The sequence below is a fragment of the Micromys minutus genome (assembly GCF_963924665.1).
Source record: "Micromys minutus genome assembly, chromosome: 28".
NCBI classification, from domain to species: domain Eukaryota; kingdom Metazoa; phylum Chordata; class Mammalia; order Rodentia; family Muridae; genus Micromys; species Micromys minutus.
Window position 1 is genome coordinate 14964930 of NC_137963.1, and position 20311 is coordinate 14985240.

Genomic DNA, 20311 nt, shown 5'->3' on the forward strand with positions numbered 1-20311 from the left:
TTGGAAGAAGGAGGCAGTAGGGACCATAAAGAATGAATAGATTTCATGGTAGATGATTCTTATTAAAGCTGTGCACTGCTTCCAAGGTAAGCAGGTCCCTTTGCATCTATAAAAAACACTGTGTAGGTTGTAGGTGATCTTTGAAAATCACCCTCTAATGGACAAAGCTTTTGGGGTGTAGACACCAGGATGCCTCACTCCTGGTTTTGAGAACTTTTTGCTATAGTCTCCTTCTCTTCCCTCAATAAGAAATAATTATCAAAGGTGTCATAGAGTTCATAAGTAAATTTTTTACCTTAGATATTGCAATTGCTTATTGCCCTGCATCTACGTGTAGCAGATAACCTCCTTCTGGGGACACAGCCACTATAGTTGTAAAGCCCCTGGGAGCCACCTGATCTTTGTTACCTTTGCCCTGGACCTTGGCACTGATTCTCGAGTGTTTGAATAAATAAAAGAAGAAATGAATCAAAGAAATTTTATATGAGACTTAGTTTTGTGATTTACAGTTTTTCCTCCTGTCATCCTGACCCTGGATTCTTGAGTCATTAAAATATTGGTAAAAACAATTTCCCAACAAATGGAAAACATTAGGTTGCATTACCATTATAAATGGGCTGCCTCCCCACTAGCTTAGGAAATTTTAGAGGAGACAGTGTCCTCTCTCTCTATCACTCTTCTCATGAAACATCTGTAAATAAACTACATCTGCTGCAACCGATGACAGAATGGAGATTCTTTCAATGCCCCAAACAGGCAAAGATTTTGTGCTTCAGGGAGACTCAAGTGGAACTGCTTTCTTCCATTGCCTTCCTGCGGCAACCCCATTTGGAGCATAAGCAGCATTTGTCTCCTTTCAGCCACCGTGTGTCTCCATCACTGTATGTAATTGAGAGCTAACTCTGCTTTCCTCAGGGAGGAATTACATATGGAAGATTCATGCCTTTGGGATTTGCTGGTCCCAGTTGAAAGGCCCTTGTTAATTTATATGAGTCCATAAATCAGCAGGAAAAGAAACATTGGCTCACAGTCCATGAGAGGAAAAGACATCCTTCAGGACCAAATGAAAACCAGGCCTTAAGCCTAAGGATGATTTAAGATCCTGGGCTTCCTCTCCTGTCCTGGCTGATTTGAATTCCTTGAGATTTCTCTGCTTAGGGCACAGGAAAGACGAGATTTGAATTAACCAATGACCATAGAAAAGAAAGAGACAAAATGTCATTTAGCTAGTGATACATCACTGCCTAACGATAAAAGGTGGCCTTTTATCCTCAGAAGAGCAACACTCTCCTATGTATCATTGGTTGTGCCTGCCTGGTGGCTGTGACCTCTACGGACCCTCTATCTAGGTCTCCTAATTGAAAGAGGTGGCTTACTTATATTATTTAAAACTGGCATCCATGGTTTTAACAAGCATGTTCATAAGAGTGCAAAGAAGAAAATATGTGAGAACAATCTGCGACTTGTAGTGGGTAATTATCTAGGGTACCAAGATAATCTCAAAATCTGTGGTCTCGTGCTACATTCTAAAATCTACACACATCATTGCATACAAGACCATAGAAAACTCCAGTGAAACTTCTTCCAAAGGAAGAAAATGGCTACTTAAAAACCAGTTGTTAAGGCAAATGATTATGTCTATGTAGCTTATGATTTGAGGTAAGGGCCTGAATCTGTCCTGAGCATCTTTTGTTGTAGGGTTGATACTGTTTGGGATGCTGAAGATAGAAAGTTCCTTTCTATGAGAGCGACTGGGGCCAGAGAAAAGGGATAGGCATATGTACAGGCATGAAGCTGAGAACAATCGGGGTTGTATAAAGTAGCTAATAAAAAGCAACATCAAACCAGAGATTCCCTGTTCAACTCACTTGCAGAGCAAAGGTGGAGTACAGAAGGAAAAATAAAAATTCTGTATCTACATGAGTATCATTAGAATAGGGTCAAGAGGTTTAACAAAGAAACAGTCAGTACCATGCCATGAAACAGGACTTTTTCTTTAGTCTGAGTGATTGTTGAGGACCTGAGGATATCTGATAAAAAACTACATGGATATAGAAAATGTGGTACATTTAGACATTGGAGTACTACTCAGCTATTAAAAACAATGACTTCCTGAAATTCATAGGCAAATGGATGGAACTAGAAAGTATCATCTTGAGTGAGGTGGCCCAGTCACAAAAGAACACACATGGTATGCATTCACTGATAAGTAGATACCCAAAAGGTCAGAATACCCAACATACAATTCACAGACCATATGATGCTCAAGAAAAAGGAAGACCAAAATGTGGATACTTTAGTCCTTCTTAGAAGGTGGAACAAAATACACATGGGAAGAAATACAGGGGCAAAGGATGGAGCAGAGACTGAAGGAAAGGTCATTCAGCTTCATCCCATATGCAGCCACCAAAACCAGTCACTATTGCTGATGCCAAGAAATGCTTGCTGACTGGAGCCTGATATGAAGGTCTCTTGAGGATGCTTGCAGCTAACTATTGGACTGAACACAGAGACCCCAATGGAAGAAGTAGAGAAAGAATTGAAGGTGCTGAAGAACTTTGGAAAAGACCAAAATATCAACAAACAAAAACACCTCAGTGTTCCCAGGAATGAAACCACCAACCAAAGAGTACGCATGGAGGAACCCCAGCTCCACCCCCATATGTAGCAGAGGATGGTATTGTCTGGCATCAATAAGAGAAGAAGCCCTTGGGCCCGTAAAGGCTCGTTTCCCTAGTGTTGGGAAATGCCAGGGTGATGAGGTGGATGTGGGTGAGTGGGAAGGGAGAGCGTCCTCATAAAAGCAGGAGGATGGGAATGGGAGGGAGAGGAACAGAAACAGGGGATACCATTTGAAATGTAAATACATAAAATATCCAATAAAAATGCAAAATAAAAGAAAGTACAAAGTAGGAGATAACCAACAAGTCTGGAAATGTTAAGAAATAAGATTTTTCCTGATGATCGAGTATCTCAAATCAATTAAACAAAAAAAAATATCAGGAACCATGCCCATGTTCTTGTGATCACAGGGAACAGGGAAGCTTGTTTGCCTCACTTTACCCACTGGCATGGCAGAACGTTGAAAGAAGATAAAGGCAGTGGACTCAAGGGTGAGGGAGCTGGTTGTCTGGAGACTCCAGGTGCTTCTCTTTCTCAAAACCTGCTATGTAACGTCAGGCACGGCTCCATCTCATTCAGGTCTGAAGAGTAAAACCTACTTCACAGACATAGCATGAGGTATGGATATACAATAGGTGCAGCACTCTTGAAATTTTTTGAAAAAAAAAAAATTTACAAAATAGCATGTGATCAAATTGATCAAAGGTACAGGAAATAATTCACATGTAGACAAAAAAATTTATATACGTCAGATTATTTTCAATATATAATTGTAACGTATCTGGCTAATGATCTCATGTATAGAGCTCACAGAATGAAGTAATAAAAGTATGCTTGCGTGCATGCAAGAATGAATACATTCAGTTACCGATGCCCCAGTCTACGAAGAAGGAAGTGGCGACATAGAGATCGAAAGTTGCTTAGGAGAAGGAATGAGGAAGGATTTGTGGACTTAATGATTTTTGAGGACTCTGCAAGATTCTTCATTTCCTTAGTTTAGTGAGACATTGAAATCACGTCACATTTCCTGCTTCAGGGCCTCCACACAAAGTAGAAGGCAGGGCTGTGATTTCCTGGGCACCGTCCAAGAATGAGCATAGCATTTGGCACTGTCAAGTCACCCACAGGCTATTGAGAGACACTGAGCATCCACCCCACGCCTTCATTGACCCATCTTAATGCTCCGATGAGGCCAATATCCTGTCTGTAAATGGAAGACCCCCAACCTTCACAGTGGTTCCCCCATTGCTCTTCTGTGGGAGCCATCCAGTCCTGCCCAATTGATTGATTTCTCCGGATACATCAGGGTGGTCCTGGGGAAGGGGATCTTGGCAGGGTCTCCCCCCATATTCTTAGCTCATTTGCCACTTTGCCCTTGCCAAGTTTTGCTTCCTGCACATTTCATCAGATCATTTCTTACCCTGTCGCCTTAAGGCACATTCAGAGAATCTGAATTGAGCTTCAGTCAGTCCTTGACTTCCCAGAGAAAGCGTTGTTAGGAAACTCATCTACAAAGGCAGCCTGGGCACCGTCCCAGACCCCAATCTCCCTTTCCTCTCCTCCTTCTTGCCCACCTCCCCGTCAGTCAATTAATTCCTAGCCTGTGTTCCTCTATGACCCCTGCTCTCCTGGTCACTGGGCAAACCTCTGTGTATCCTGAAAAACTATGCCAAGAATTTGCTCATCATAGCCCTTCTCTTCTGCTCACTGCAGCTGAGACATTTTGTCTAAGTCTCTCTGGACCTGAAAACAGTTTCAATTTCTGGAGAAGAATACAAAAGATTTAGTCCTCAGCTCTCAGTGTACCAAAGGCAAAGCCCACTGAGTAAGGGATGAATCTTCTACCAGATACTCCCATCAGCCCAGTGTAAACCCTTCCCTTAAATAATAGACTGATTGGAAAGGATTCGTATTGATGAATGCACAAGTCAGACATCACACTGAATTCAACACTTGCCTGTTTCCATGGTCTTCCTTAAGCTGAGAAATTGTTAGCAAACATTTTCCAAAACATTAATAAGAGAATCCATAAGGTTACCATTTTGAGATCATCTCCATGCTACATACAATAAGCAATCAAAATGAATCTCTTCATCTGCCAAGTTATTTCCATCTCATTGATCTCCCTTTAAACTGGCCACCATTATTCCTTACCTGATTCATTATACTTACAGCCCGCATGTTGTCCATCTGTATATTTTATAATCCATGTTGTATTTGGCAGCTAGAGAGGCACATTAACAATATGTCTTCTCTGTGGTTTTTCTCATCGGTTCTGGCCAAAACTCACTTAACCTAAAATTCTAACTCTATTCTGGCTTATAAAACCAAGATTCCCTGAGCCAGCACCACTTTCTTATCTTACCCACTTTTGTCAGCCACAGAGGGACCCTTTGAGTGCTTGGTGGATTCTCTCCCCAAAGTCCTTGTAACAGCATTTTTCCCATTGTATATTCTCCCTTCTGTTTAAAAAAATATATTTTATTTTATTTTATTTTATTTTATTTTATATGTATGGGTGTCTTGCCTTCATGTAATTCTACATAGCACTTGTAATGCATTGACTAGAGGAGTAGTAAGAGGATAATGGATACCATAGAACTGGAGTGCCAGAGACTAGTCATCAGTCATGAAGGTGCTTGGAAGCAAACCCACATCATTTAGAAGAGCAGTCAGCGTTCTTAATGGCTACAACACCTCTCCAGCCACCTGTTATACTCAGTTTGACTCTTACCATCCCAAGTTCTTTTGCCATTTGAATCTCAGATTCTTAGAGAAGTCTTTCTGGGCCGCATCATTTAAACCATCTTATATTTGCTATTATGATGCTGAGCCATACGAAAGTATTGACTTATAGGCTGAATGGGGAAAGTTTTGTAAGGTTTAATTCAAATGTGTGTGCTATTGTCTCGTGTGAAACATGAAGTTCTGTCCATCTCCATCGTTTACATTGCTTTTCCATACTATGTGTCACCACATTTGTCATACTGTAAGAAACAAAGAGCAGTCGCTGCTGCTTCTGTCATTGTGTGGTCAGCAGCACTGTCATCTCTGCCACCAGCAACAACAACCTCCTAGATGAGGAAGAATTAGTAGAGTAAACCTCAAACATAGTTTGGAGTTTAGATGACAATGAATTTTAGAGTTTATACATTGCTGAAAAACCACATGATCTTGGATGAAGTTGTATCTTTCTGGAAACAACATGGAGATTGGTTTTTTGAAAGTCAATGGAGAAGAATCAAATATCTTACAAAATACCAAGATCTACTAGTCATTCTATGGTAAAAAGCTTCTGTAAGGCAAGAAGACAGTAGAAAATGGTTCCTGGTAGTCGAGGCATTCTTTAAGTCACTTATTGAAGGTATGACTTTGACTAATTCAGATCAAAGGTGGTTGTTTTGATCATAAATATCTTCAATGTGCATTCCAGTAATTATAGAGATTACTGGACTCAACTCAGAGTCCTCAGAATCCAGACTTATTTATCATATGTAATCCTGTACTGATAAAGTACATGCTGCTGTGACTATCTCAAAGATAAAGACTTTGCCTGCCATAGATGATTTACTCTGGAATTCATCATATGTTTACAAGATTTGACTTGGTCACATTTTTTTCTCAAGGAAGGAGAGCCTTTTTTAAATTTCTTCTTCGGTCTGAAATATTTTCATTTCTGAAATACAAGGTTTGTTCACCATATCTGAAGAACCCATTGTCCTAAATATCATTAAACCTATAATGAGGGAAGACATGACTTATTCTTATGTATACCAAGCAAAAGATATATGAATAACAGGGCAAAATGATTATCTATGAGGGCAATTATTAATTATAACCTAAAAGTTTCCCCCATCAGTTATATAAAAATTATATCTCAGGAGTCAAGAAGACAGAATTCAAGCCTCAGTTCTCCTACACAGTTGTTATAGTTCTGAGAGACAGTGACTCAACATCCCTCTCCTTGTCTGCATCAACTGTTCCCTGAAGAACCAGTATCTGCTTGATGGTTTAAGGTGATATTTCAGCCATTCACATTAACAAGTGTTGATATAAAATAAAACGATTGGCATTAAATAATCAGCAGTGATAAAAGCTTTTATCCACTCATGTCATTTTATGGATTGAGTTTTCTAAAAGACCTTTCTATGGGCAAAATCAACAAGGTGCCACGTTGAAGTAAGAAAGTTGGGCACAACCCAAAGGGCAGCATTACAGTCTATTTCCTAGGCATCCCCTGTCTCCATTTCTGCCAGACTTTAGCTCCACTCTGCATGACTGCTTCTGAGTCAGGTAGGAGCTACTTTCTTACTGAAAACTCTAATAATTGTCAGAGGCTTTCTGTGACTAAATAGTCATTTTCTTCCCGCTGTCCTCTGAGAATTAGTCAAGTTAAACTAGGTACTGGAATAAAAAAATATGTAACATAATACAATAAAAATGTGTTCATGTCTCTAAGTAATGTGCTGAGCTGAGGGCAAGTAACTGCCCTGGGAAATCCTTGTTGTTTTTAGCTTTGTGTCCCTCCACGTTTTCAGAGGCCTGTGTCTCACATATTCAGGAGAAAAAAGTCTCATCCACCAGTTCATTCTTCTGACCCAGAAAACATGCATTTCTGTCTCACTTTATTGTCCACAAAATAAAATCCAAGTAACATTTTACTTAATGTCTTAAAAAATATGGAGAATGAGATCTTGATTGGCAGTCTCAGTCCTTTTTTTCTTTTCCACTGATACACTATTCAGTTCTAAGCGCCTTTCTCCTGTCTTCACAGCAACCAGGCCTCAGTCCCTGCTGGTCTCTGTGTTAAACACCTTAGATAAACACACATTCTTTTTTTCCTTCAGTGTTTAGTCAACTATTGTCTGTGCCTTTTTGAGATCTGCTCCTTTCTTCTGCAGTACATCTAGACTGGGGTCACACTGTCACCTTTTCCTGATGAGTTTCTTTGTATGCTTGTTCACTGTCTGAAGTTGCAGCTCTTTTTGAGCCTAGACCTCTCTCTTCAGCCAGTGTACCACCGTGTTCTCACCTTGCAGCAAATTCTTCAGCCCTGAAGGGGACATTCAATGGGATCAAATAATGATTCTCAGCATATCCAAAAATAGAGAGCTGAGTGTTAAGAGCCAAGTTTAAGAGTCAAGCCAGACCACCTGCTTTTGAAACTCTATATTATTCCATGACCTTAATCAAATCAGTCTTTGTCTGGATCTCAGGAGCGTCATCTGTAAGACCAGAAGAATATTATCTGTCTCTATCATATGGTTATGAAGAATTCATAAATTAATGGATGCTAAGCTTTCTGCATAGTACTTGCCACACACAAGGAATGTTCAATAGAATGCTATATTATCAACTCCTTCTGGCCGGTTTTTATGGATGGAAAGGTAAGTAAGTGCCTTCTCCTGAGCTCGAGGAGCCCTGAATTAGGACATAGGACCTCACTCTGAGGGCATGTGACCCTCAGGTGGTGACTCAGGCAGTCTGAGACCCTAGTGAGTTCCCTTTGTCTTGGGGGGGGGGGTGTTGCTCCTTGATGGAGTTCTGGCAGGGGCAAGGAGAGGCTGACAAGTTGAATGATTTAGTCTGCTCAGCAAAGTAATCGTGGCTCCGGGAAGTAAGGAGTAACTCAGAAGGGAAGCTCCAACTGCCACTGGGTGGAGGGAATTTTCCTTTCCAAACTCAATTTGTTTGCACTTGAACTGCTTCATTCCATCAGCATGCTTTTTGGAACACTGGCTTAAATCCATGAAAAAAAAGAAACATTTTTTTCTTTTTAAGTTTTTCCCCTTCCTCCTGTGCAGTTCCTCAAATACAAAATAATAACAATAATTAAACATATGGAAATCTAGAGAACGCCCACCTCCACCCAAGTAAAACAACCCAGCAGTTCAGAACAAGTATTCATGTGTGTAAATTATTGGCAGGAATGTAGCTTTGGATGTAAAGTTGCTAAAAGAAGCTGAAGGGTTGCAGCTAAATCATTTCCTAAAATGGTCTTGCCATTGATAAATGGCCTTCCCTTCACAAAAACCTTTTATCCAGGTCAGTCCTGAGTGAGGCTTTCCAAGCTTCCCCCATTTCAGCCACAGGAGGAAGGAAATAGAACTTCATCTACAGTGTCCAGAAGGTTTCTCCATCAAGGGTCCCAGTTCCTGTCTGTTCTCTGCTTACACATTAGGAAAAGTGACCTTCACTTTCTACCTTTACAAACACGATCAGGGTGGGGGTCAAAGGCTGTTGGAGAAGCTCCCTTATTTATTCTGTGGAATTTATTTCAAAAGACAATGAGAAGTCAGCCAGCAGACCCTGCTTGCACTGGCCCATGAAAAGCTCTGTGGTGATGTAATCTCCCCAGCCCAGAACCAGTTTACTCCAGACCAGCTCAGATCCTTTCTGCCAGGAACCATTGCCGATTTGAAAGCTTCAGTTCCCTGTTCTGGAGAGGAACGTTGTAATGTCAACAGCAAATGCCTACGAAAAGAATATTTTTCTTCTTTTCTTTTCTTTTCTTTTTTATTTCACCTCTCCTGAGTCTTCACCTCTTTCTGTTTTTGTAAGAATTTGGCAGACTCAATAAGTGAAGCAATTTTTTCCACACAAGCAGCATAAGGATCCATTGTAAACCACATGCATGACTGTAATAGCCTAACTTATCTGGCAGATAATCTCTCTTAATTTTTCTTTCTATGTTTAATAATTATCAAAAATAAAAACCCTCTGAAAAGAATTACCAGAAGGATAATTAACACCCCATTCCGTTGTTTTGCTTAATGTCCAAAAGTAAACGTATCAAGTTCTAGCTTATCAGAACCTACCAGCCCAGTGACACAAAAAATAGTGAATATCCTCACTCCATAGTTTCCCTCTTTGAAATAACAATGTAGAGCCATGTGTCCTGCCTCATAGATTCGTCACACCATACACACACACACACACACACACACACACACACACACACAAGGGAAGAGCTGGTAACTCAGTGCAATCTATGCCTTGCAAACTCCAAAACCTGTTTGATCTTCAGAACGTCCTCACTGCTACCTTTCATAGTGCCAAAGGTATTGTGCAAACTGTCAGAGAGAGAAGCCATTAACAGTCTTGTCCAATTATAAACCTTCAGAGGTACTATAATGAAAAGTTTAGCAAGATCTACCACTGGTTCAGGTGAGACATGTAAGTTATGGTATAACCAAGAGCTTTCCTGTTTGGTCAAAGTCCCACTCTATAGAAAAAAAAAACTCATTGCCTGATACTGCTAACCTGGCCAAAAACTTGTGACCCAAGAAGTCATAGGCCCTAGAGTAAAATCTACTATTATTCTGGTAACTGGACATAGTATCAAATTATCTCTTAAATAATTCTCTGTACACCACACATTAGTGTGCCACTTACCTTTTAAAAGAGAAACTTCTCTTTTGACATGTGGAGAATTTTGCGGGTCACTTGGCAAGAATTTGACATTGGGCCAGGACAAGGAAGTAAGGCTACTTCAGGCAGAAATTTGACATTGGGCTAGGACAAGGGAGTAAGGTCAGGCAGGAATTTGATTTTAGGCTAAAACAAAGAAGTAGGCTTCAGGTGATAATACGACTTTGGGCTAGAACAGGGAAGTCGGCTCAGATATAATAATCCCTTAGAAATAGTGATCACAGGACTTTGTTTATTGTCTTGCTTGTTCCTTGACCCTTGTGTTTATTATCTTGCTTATTCCTTTAATCTGGAACGGATCCTACTACTTGTATGTAATTAAGATGATATAAAATCAGAGTAGGAAAAAATAAACCTGCCTCAGCCTCAAAACTGGTTGGGATCATGCTACAATGTTGTCTAATTGTCTTTTTTCTTTTTCATCCTCACTCCTGCCCTGAAGACCCTGTTGACTGACTGAGGTTAACACAGATACTCACAGCCTATTAAAGTACAGAGAACAAGAGGCTGTGGAGCACTTAGCCCTATATAGGATACACACACACACACACACACACACACACACACACATACACACATATATATATATACCATATGCCTTCTCAATTTGGGCTCCTGGAAGAGAAGATAAAAATGTAGTAAGAGGCAAAGGATGGGGAGGAGCACCGTTTAATAGTGTCTTCTAGGCCTGACAAGTCTGTGGTTTCCTACACACAATTAGTACATGGAATAGGACATCAAAATGAAAGAAGTGCTCACAAGGTTCTATCCTTAATTTAGAAGCCATTGGCAGTTGATGGGCAGCTTGGGTGGAGGGAATCAACTCTCTTTAGGAGTATGGCTTTTAGTAAGTGGCCCATGCTCCAGTAGATGGCCCTCCACCCATGCACAAATGGGCAGCCCCAAATTGGGAGTGTTACTGAAACCCATAGAATAAGAAATAAGAAGACATGAAGCTTTGTGAGGAGTGAAAAGAGAGAAGTACAGGTGAAGTAGAGGCGTGAAATAACTGGAGGATATGATTGAAATACGGTGTATACATGTGTGAAATTAGAAGTAATTTTTTTTAATAACCAGGTGTACTTAAAATTGTAATATTAGGAAAGCAAAGACAACCAGTTCCCTGAAGCTTGCTGACCAGCCCAGGTTCTTACTGCTGTACAAATCAGTGAAAACCCAGTCTCATAAAAAGGTAGATGACAACTAAGAAATGACATCTGAGTTGTTATCTAACCTCCACATGCAGATATACACATGCGCATGCATCTTTACACACACACACATACACACACACCTATATACATATGAACATATGATGGGACATAAACATATACATATAAAAATGCAATGTAGTCTATTTCAGGTTCTTTTGTGTGGTCATATACCAATCTCTCCCGGCATAGGGTCTAAATCCCTCTGCATCTGGAAAAATACACAATGCCAGAGCGTAGGTAGAGCCTGTGTTAGCTTCCATACTACCTACCAACCTCACCTTAATATAAGGCAAGGAGACTGACTTTTCACTGCCTGACATATCACAAGAGAAAGGTGACAGGGCTGGACTCTCAAAGCTCTGGTCAATGAGGTCTATACAATATTTGGTTATAAATATTGGTTATCAGTGTAGGACATATATATTGGCTAAGGTAGTAGCTAGAGTCTCTCTGGCATTTGAGATCACACTTCACCTAACTGTGCATCCTGATCTAGCACTTTGGAAATTTCCAGTGATTCTTGACTCTTAATATCTTGTTTATAAATGGGTACTTATGTTCTAGTCCCCAAAGAACAAAATCAGAGAACTTTATTTTCTTTGAGTCTACAAATATTTCACACTTTCATGCTCAAAATATAGACTTTATGCAACAATGGAAAAATGAGAAGTCAGAGGCAAAATTTCTACTGCCACCATTGAAACAGCTGTCAAAATGAGAAATGCCAGTCTAGAAATGTTTCAGAGAGACTTTGCTATATTTTTATAGCACTCAGACTTAGTTTCTGACTGTCTTGATTATTTCACTTTACACTCAGTTTTCCTTTGCTCAATTTCAGACGCAAACATCCTAAATCACATTCCTGACCCACAGAAACCTAAGACCCATCCATGGATAGCTGACATTTCTCTTCATTCACCTCTGGAAGATTTTAGGAGCCTTAGAACAGTTTGTATTCAGTTTCACTCATCTCTCAGAAGGCATTCTCATGGTAGAGAACATCGTTAAATAAATAAGAATGATGCCTATAGTTCTTAAGACAGTCTAGGTACTACTCTAAACATGCTGAATTCATGTTGTTTTAATCCCTACAACAGCTCTATCAAGTGGGTTTAGCCCCACATTCCAGAGGAGAACTGTGGCACAAACAAATTGAGCATCTTCATTAAGCTCACATATAGTGTGATGGTCCTATGACTCAGTTCCTGGCAGTCTAGATCCAGAGTCTTTCCTGCTAGTGCTTCTGCATATCCATAAGACATATATAATGATAAAGAGCTATGTATACTGATACGTTTCTCCTCCTGACTCACAACAAAGTCAAATTAATCTTCGAGAGTTATTTACAAGAGTATGTAGGCATTGAGGTTCGGAAAAGTGGTGAAAGTTATAAATAAAAACACAATAAATAACAAACCATAAGGATTTAAAGAAAAGTAAATCACAAAAACATTCCCAGAAGTAGCTGCTGGGTAGAAGGGCTATAAAGATAATTGGTCAGACTTTGGATGGTTACATGCAGGGGTGAAGGTAGGCTCAATAAAGCAACTGCATTTTAATAGGGCAAATCAATGGTCCAAACTTCCAGCAAATGGACTGTGGCCACCAAGCAAGCTACTTCCTTTGTGGAAGAGAAAGGTGTCCAGAGAAATGATAAAATAACACTCAGTTGCACGAAGACTCTGATGCTGCAACAGAAGAGCTCTTCATCAGAGCCAAACGTCAAGGAAACTTTCCATATGCAAAGAGTCTTTGTTTCCTACTCGGAAACCATGGCAGCGGCTGCACATCTGCACTATGCTGCAGACCTTAATAACCCAGCACTCTCACCAGAGCAGAGCAGACTGAGCAATCAGGGAGGAGGTACACTCAAGGCAGAAAGGGGTTACAGTGTTCTCCCCAGACCCTCCTTCTCAAGCACGTCACTCTTGTCAACAATGGAAAAGAGAGATCATTGTGTATATGGAGACCCACTGAAGAATAACAGGAGGACTCTGTTGCTCAGGCTCTTTGACATTTTCCATTGTTTAAAGATTCACCCTGAGAAATAAAGGTCGTATTCACTTCATGAGTTCACCTTTTCCATTCAGCAAGTGATCCTATTTCACCTTTCCTTTCACCCAGATTAGTTAAAAGGCTATCTCATTAAACACACGTGCTTTGCTTTCTCTGTGGGGTCCAGCACCATCAGTTCCTACAGTAGTGATGATATTATTCTGTAGTATATATTTACTTCGTAGCTCCATTGGGCTGTCTGATGAGCATAAACCCCAAAGCAAATTTTGTTGACATTTTAGAACAACGCTGAATATAGTAGCACTAACTTTAGCATTAAAGAAACCAACATCCGGAGAACAGCCTGCCGGCGGTGTTGAACAGAGCCCTGGTGCAGCTCACAGTGTGACTTGGGAGCTTTTAACTACTTCACTGTTTTCTCAGGGTGAGATATGTTCACAGATGTTGGTGGTGGGTCCTAGGAGTTCCCCCCAACCATCTCTGAAACAGGTTTCCATATGAGAGGATTCTCATTACTAAGTAGTTATCTATTAATGTCAGTATCACTGAGCAAGAAATACCCCCACTGAGGCCAGGAAGCTGCTCACCCATAAGATGAAGGTTCTTCTTCCTATTTTCCATATGATAAAGGATTTGAAATGTGTGCTTTCCTTCCCTATAACAATAATGTCTGATTAGATTTTCTTAGTTGTCAGAGTTTCCACTTATTCCAGTTATTTACCTATGGATCCTATAAAAATAATTTCCTGTATTTCTTTTTAACACTGACTGTCATCTAAAGGCCTTTGATTCTGGTAACACCTCAACATTATTTAAAGATAATCCACCAGTTCTACTGCCTTTTCTATTTCTCTGATAAAGCACTAGCAAAAAGCAACTTTGGTGAAAATTATTTTTTTTTACCTTTCAGTATATAGTCCCTTATGAGAGGAAGTTAGGGCAGAAACTCCAGACAGGAACATGAAGGGAGGAACTGGAGACTATGAAAGAGTGTTTCTTACTGACTTGCTCCCTATGGCTTGCTCAGCTTGCTTAAAAAAATAAATAAAACTCAGGACCACCTGCCTAGAAATGTCCATAGTGAAATGGGCCCTGTTCATGAAAGACATGCCTCACAGACTTCCTTATGGAGGTATTTCCTAAGTCAAGGTTTCCTCTTTCAAGGTGGCCCTAATATGTGTCAAGATGGCAAACACCAGCACACTATCAAATATGTATGTGTGTTTAAGTTTGTTTGTATGTGTATATATGTATGATGCATGTATTATGAATAAAAGCTTTGCTGACTTCAGCATTGGGTAATCCATCATCCTGGTCTTTCAGCTTCTTTTCCCTGTTAATATCCTGTTGTTTTCCCCCTCTCTATACTTTGGCCATTTTTTAATATCAATTCAGTTAACGCCAATAAACCATTTCATTGGTCTTTGAGGAGCTTCTAACTTACAGCCTCTGTTACTTCCTCCTCATCTCTCAGAACAGCCTGCTTACACTTCATTATCCAGCCAAAATTTCATGAACCATCACACTGATGATGTCGCTGTAGAGCCTGTACTTCCTGTATTATCATTCTCTCACTGTGAGTTCTGTGTGAGACCTCAAATCAGTCTGAACTGCACATGTGCCCTTCTCAACCTTGTGCATTGATTGTTGGGCCTTTGCAACAGAAGAGTAAGAAAAATCACTTTGGATTGGGACAGTTCTTAATTCATGATTTTCAAGATTTAAATGGATCCTCGTAATACCCAAGTGTCCCATTATGCATTTTATCTTTGCTATTTTCCTCTCTTCTGAGGTCACATTTCTCAAAATGTCTTCTTTGCATTCAGACACATGGTCACCATTCTACCTCAGACTTCACTTGACTTTGACTCTCAGGAAATAAAGGAGACCTGCTTCAAATCCTGTTATAAAATTCACAGGCATATTATCTTTGGCAATTTCTTCCTTTTCCTTTCTTGATGAAGTGTAAAGAATATTTATGTATCTATTTATTTATATAAATTATGTGTATTGTGTCTGTGAATGGGTATGTGTATGCCCACAGAGGCCAGGAAGAGGCTCCAGAAGCTGAAGTTATTGGAGGTTGTAAGCTACCTGATACTTGTTCTAGGAACTGAACTGAGGCCCTCTGTAAGACCAGCAAATGCTCATAAGCACCAAGCTGTCTCTTCGATGTTCAGAAATAGTCTTTATTTCACCAAAAGCTAGACCGTATGCTCTAGATCCTGTTCCTTTCCTCCTTCTGAAGTATGTCACTACATCTATGTCCCCTTGCAGAGTACATTCATGTCATTAGTATGCTGACACAAATGTAGCACTGTCTCCTTTTCAAATATACACATCCTTTTCCTTTGTTTCATTAAATATGTTCTCTAGAAATCTGTCATTTTATATCTTCTTGGACCTTTCCACCTGACTCTGCCACACCACTAAAGCTACACTGGAAAATCTCACTGCTTACTTTCTGTTTGTCAGACAGCATGTACATTTTTTTTTCATTTTTTTTCTTACATTGCCTTCCATGACTTCTCTAGAAGTTAATGTTATTAATCAAACTTTCTTCATCCTAGGAATCTGGAGCAAATTTCTTTTGATATTCAGGCTATCTGGCTGTTCATTCTCTTTCTTGTCTTTAATAGGTCTTGCCGCCCCACTAACATTCACAATTACATAGGATATATGCACACTACTGCCCCACTAACATTCACAATTACATAGGATATATGCACACTAACAATATTAGCCTGTTGTTTGTCTTTTTAATTGTAGTCACACAGAAGGGTAATTCGGGGATGTCCCACTAGCTTTAGTTTATGTGTTGATGATGTCTAATTATGCTGAGCATGTTTCTGAAGGTGTCTGCTGTTTTTTTTTCTAAAATTATCTGTGAATTCTTCCTGATGACTTTACTGCACTCTTTGTCTTTAAATTGTGAAGCTGCCTTATGTTCTTTAGATACAAATCTTGTCATCCATGTTTACTGCAAATATTGTTTCAGTGTCTGTAGCTTCATTTCAATTTTTATAATAATATCCTAAGTAAAAATCATATATTAACAGTGTTGTATCTGTTTCCTTTCTTCTGTGAGTTATAACTTTTGAATCATAACAAAGATATATTTCTATTCAGTTAGTGAAGATGTTATCCATAAATTTTCTTCTAAAACACCTTACATCTTGTTCAAATCTGGGCCACTTTCTTCTAAAACTTTTTAACTGAGAGATTTTCTCCATAGATTTTTTTGTTGTTGCTGAATTTCTGCTTAATCTTCATATAATATGTGAAGCTGAAATACATTCATTGTTTTCATTGAGTATTCATGAATTTGGAAAATCAAAATACAAGAGCAGAATAATATATAAAATTGGAAAGGAAATAAGTATTAAAATTTAAGATAGAGAAATAAATTTTTAAAAAATTAGAGGAAATGCAAGAAAAAGACAGAGAAGGAGAAATAAAAGGGAATGGAAGGGAGCAGAAAATAGAAGAAAAGAGAGGGAAAGAAGAAGGGAAGATGAGAAAAAGATAATAGAAGATGGAGAAGAGAAAGGGAAAATAGAAATGTTTGCAAGGATGTTGGCCTTTATTCAGAAGGAACAGGTTTCTGCAGAGTTTGTCATCTTGGCAATCAAAAGCTCATTTTTAGACTGGTGGGGCAGAGATGAAATGTACTTTACAAGAATGGCTCCAGAACCTGGGATAGGGGAGGCTTCCAGGAGTCAATATGGGTGACCTTAGTGGAGATGCCTAACAGTAGGGACATGTAGAGACTACCTACTGTCATCAGGCAGGACACCTAATAGAAGAATAGGGACCACAACCCACCCAATTTCTTTTTGACCCAATGTTTGTCCCATTTAAAAGAAGTGCAGGGATGGAGTAGAGACTGAAGGAAAGACATAAAATAACTGGCCCAACACAAAACCCATCCCATAGGCAAACATCCCCTGACATTATTAATGATACTCCTTTATGCTTGCAGACAGGAGCCTAGCAAAACTGTCCTCTGGGTGGCTATATCCAGCAGCAGAGGGAAACAATAACAGATACTTGGAATAGTTGGAGGAAAGGCCAAAGGTCCAGAGTAAGATTGGAACTCCTCCACAGAAAAACCAACAAAGTCAACAAACCTGGACTTCTGGGAGCTCTCAGAACAAATGCAGGCTAGAATGTGACTCTCCCCACCCTCTACCTTCACCCTACCCACAAATATGTAGCAGACAGGCAGCCCAGTCATCATGGCTGCTCAGTCTGGCCTTATTGATATAGGGTACACTTAATCTGACAGAGACTTGATGTTCCAGGGTGAGGAGATATTCAGTGTATGTACTACCCTCTTAGAGGATAATGGGAGAAGAGAGGGGAAAAGAGACATGAAGGAGGGACCAGAGGGGGAAGAAGCATTTGGGATGTAAACAATTTTTTAAAAAAATGAAAGAACAGTTATTGGGACAGGACTACTGTCCTACTATCTACTACCTATTGGCCTTAGAATGTCCCAAAAGTCTCATTCCTGGCCCAGAAATCTCACACTGTCTCACTGTGTTCTCCTATGAAAGCGGGACATGTGGGAAGCTGTGTTTCTGAGTTGAAGGCAAGATCCTTTAATTATTTTTCAGAGACTGATTTCCTGAATCAACTTCCACTGTCTTGTCAACCCACTCAGTAGAGTATGTTTTTATTTCCTTAGCATCAGAATCTTTCTTTGGCCAGTGGTGAAAATAGTAGTGATCACATGAAGCTGCTTGAATGACTCAATTAAATAAATTTTTTATATACTCTGTGTAATGTCTTGAAACTAAGAGCAACTTCATGAATATTTTATTCTCCTTTTATTATCATCAAAGTCACCATTAAGAATGTCAAGGTTATTATACTGAATATAATACTTATGACATTACATTATAATGAATGTGGTGACAGTAATAATGACCATTATAATAAGTGTCATAATAGTTGAATAACTGTTAATCAATCAACTCTCTTCCTCTCTTTTTCATACAAATGTCACCCATATTTACTGACAGACAGCACAGTGATCATTATAATATGTCACAATGATTTGCTCAGCTATCAACCCCTACATTATTGCTTAACATCAGACAAATCCTTGTTTAAATTGACCATCAAACACAACAAACTAATCACAATGTACTCATACTAAATTAAAATTGAATAGATGTACAGACTCGTTAATACATACTAAGTGTTCCCAAGTATTGCTCCTATTGACTTGCAAATTATATCACTCGTTTTCGGGATGTGTAACTAGAATGAGGATTATAGCATCATAAATACTAGAATGTGACAGGAGGCTGAAAGCATTGGTCTTAATAACAACAAAGTATCACAAAGGAATTAAATAGAGTCTCCTAGAAGTCACCTAAATAAGGGGAGCAAGTAGTCAAAGATGGTTTAGTGATTAGAGTTCTTTATGCTCTCTTGAGGAAAACCTGGGTTCCGCCCACAGACCACACATAGCAACCCACAACATACATTATCCAGAATGCCCTCTGTAGGCACTCACATGCATGCTGCATGTGCACAAACAAACACGCAGCAAAGCAAATTTTAGCACATCATCGAAAAAGCCTTAAGAGATAAGTTGGTAGATGTGTTGTTTACTATTAAGATATTAAAACTCAAGTTCAGATTCTAGGCACTTGCCTAAAACTTTGCGTGTCATTTATACATCTACAAACTCAGAATCGTTGAAGTGGAGACAAGCAATTCCCTAAAACTACATGGCCTCCCAGACATAGCTCTGAATTGGGTTCAGTGACAGATCTTATCTCAAAAAATAAGGTAGACAAGGAAGATAGTGATGAAGGGAACACCTGACGTCTGGGTTCCATGTGTGCACATTAATGTGTGCTTACCTGTCCCCATGCATGTACAGGTACAGACACACACACACACACACACACAGAGAGAGAGAGAGAGACACACAGCAATGCATACAGTCATGCATGCATGCACACACATACACACACACCATCCAAAACTCCCCCACCCCACACACCCCAAAGTATTTCCTACAGGGTTATTTCGGGAGGCTTGGAACATGCCCATGATTCTTCTCCAAACACTCATTATCAAATGTGGGATGAAGTCATAGAAACTTCCCACCAGCCATTAAGTGATTCCCTCAGCATTTTAGATTTGGAGCCACCATCCTTCTCTGTGGAAAACTTTAATGGAAATTAGATTATGGCTGGAAACATTGGGCTGCTAGATGAAAGCAAAATTAGTGTATTTAATAAATACCCAGCTTTGTGGTTTTCAGCTACAGTCCCACGTTTCGTCTTCCACCAAGAGAAGGAAAGTATTAAGCTTCTTCAAAATGTCCATGAGTTAACCATGAAGCAAAGATCTGTGTCCTCTGTAAAGTAAAATATAGGAGCTCAAGAAAAATGCACAAAAAATATATTTTGTGTTTTTTCAAGGTAAATGCTACCCAAATCTTAGCTTTCACTGCTTCCTTAAATCGAGTATTCTGTTCTCAAGAAAGATTATCTTACCAGAATTAGGAAAGAGCGTGTTTTTTGTAATTTTATGGGTTCTTGAGAATTTCATACAATCTGATTTGATCGTATTCAACTCCCTCCTTCAATGCTCCTCTGTTGGACCTCTTATCCAATACCAATTGTGTACACATTTGTTTTGTTTTGTTTGCAAACATATCACACTCAATTTATTGTGCTGCCTAAATATTTGGATCCATGGCCTTTTACAGAAGCATGATTAACTTGCAGGGGCTATACTCTTATGGAAAACTGCTATTTCCTCTCCCAGCAGCCAACAACTACCAATAGTTGGTGGAACCACTAAGAGCAAAATTTCACACTTACCTTCCTTTCTTATGCTGACGTTTTATCTGGCTTGAGCTTACTCAGGTCTCGTGCATGCTAACACAGTTGATGTGAGCTGGCATGTGCAGCCTCCCTGTTGTATCTAGAAGGCAGTATTACCTTTCACTCACTCACCATCATTGGTTCATGCACTCTCCCTGAGCACATTTCTCCAAT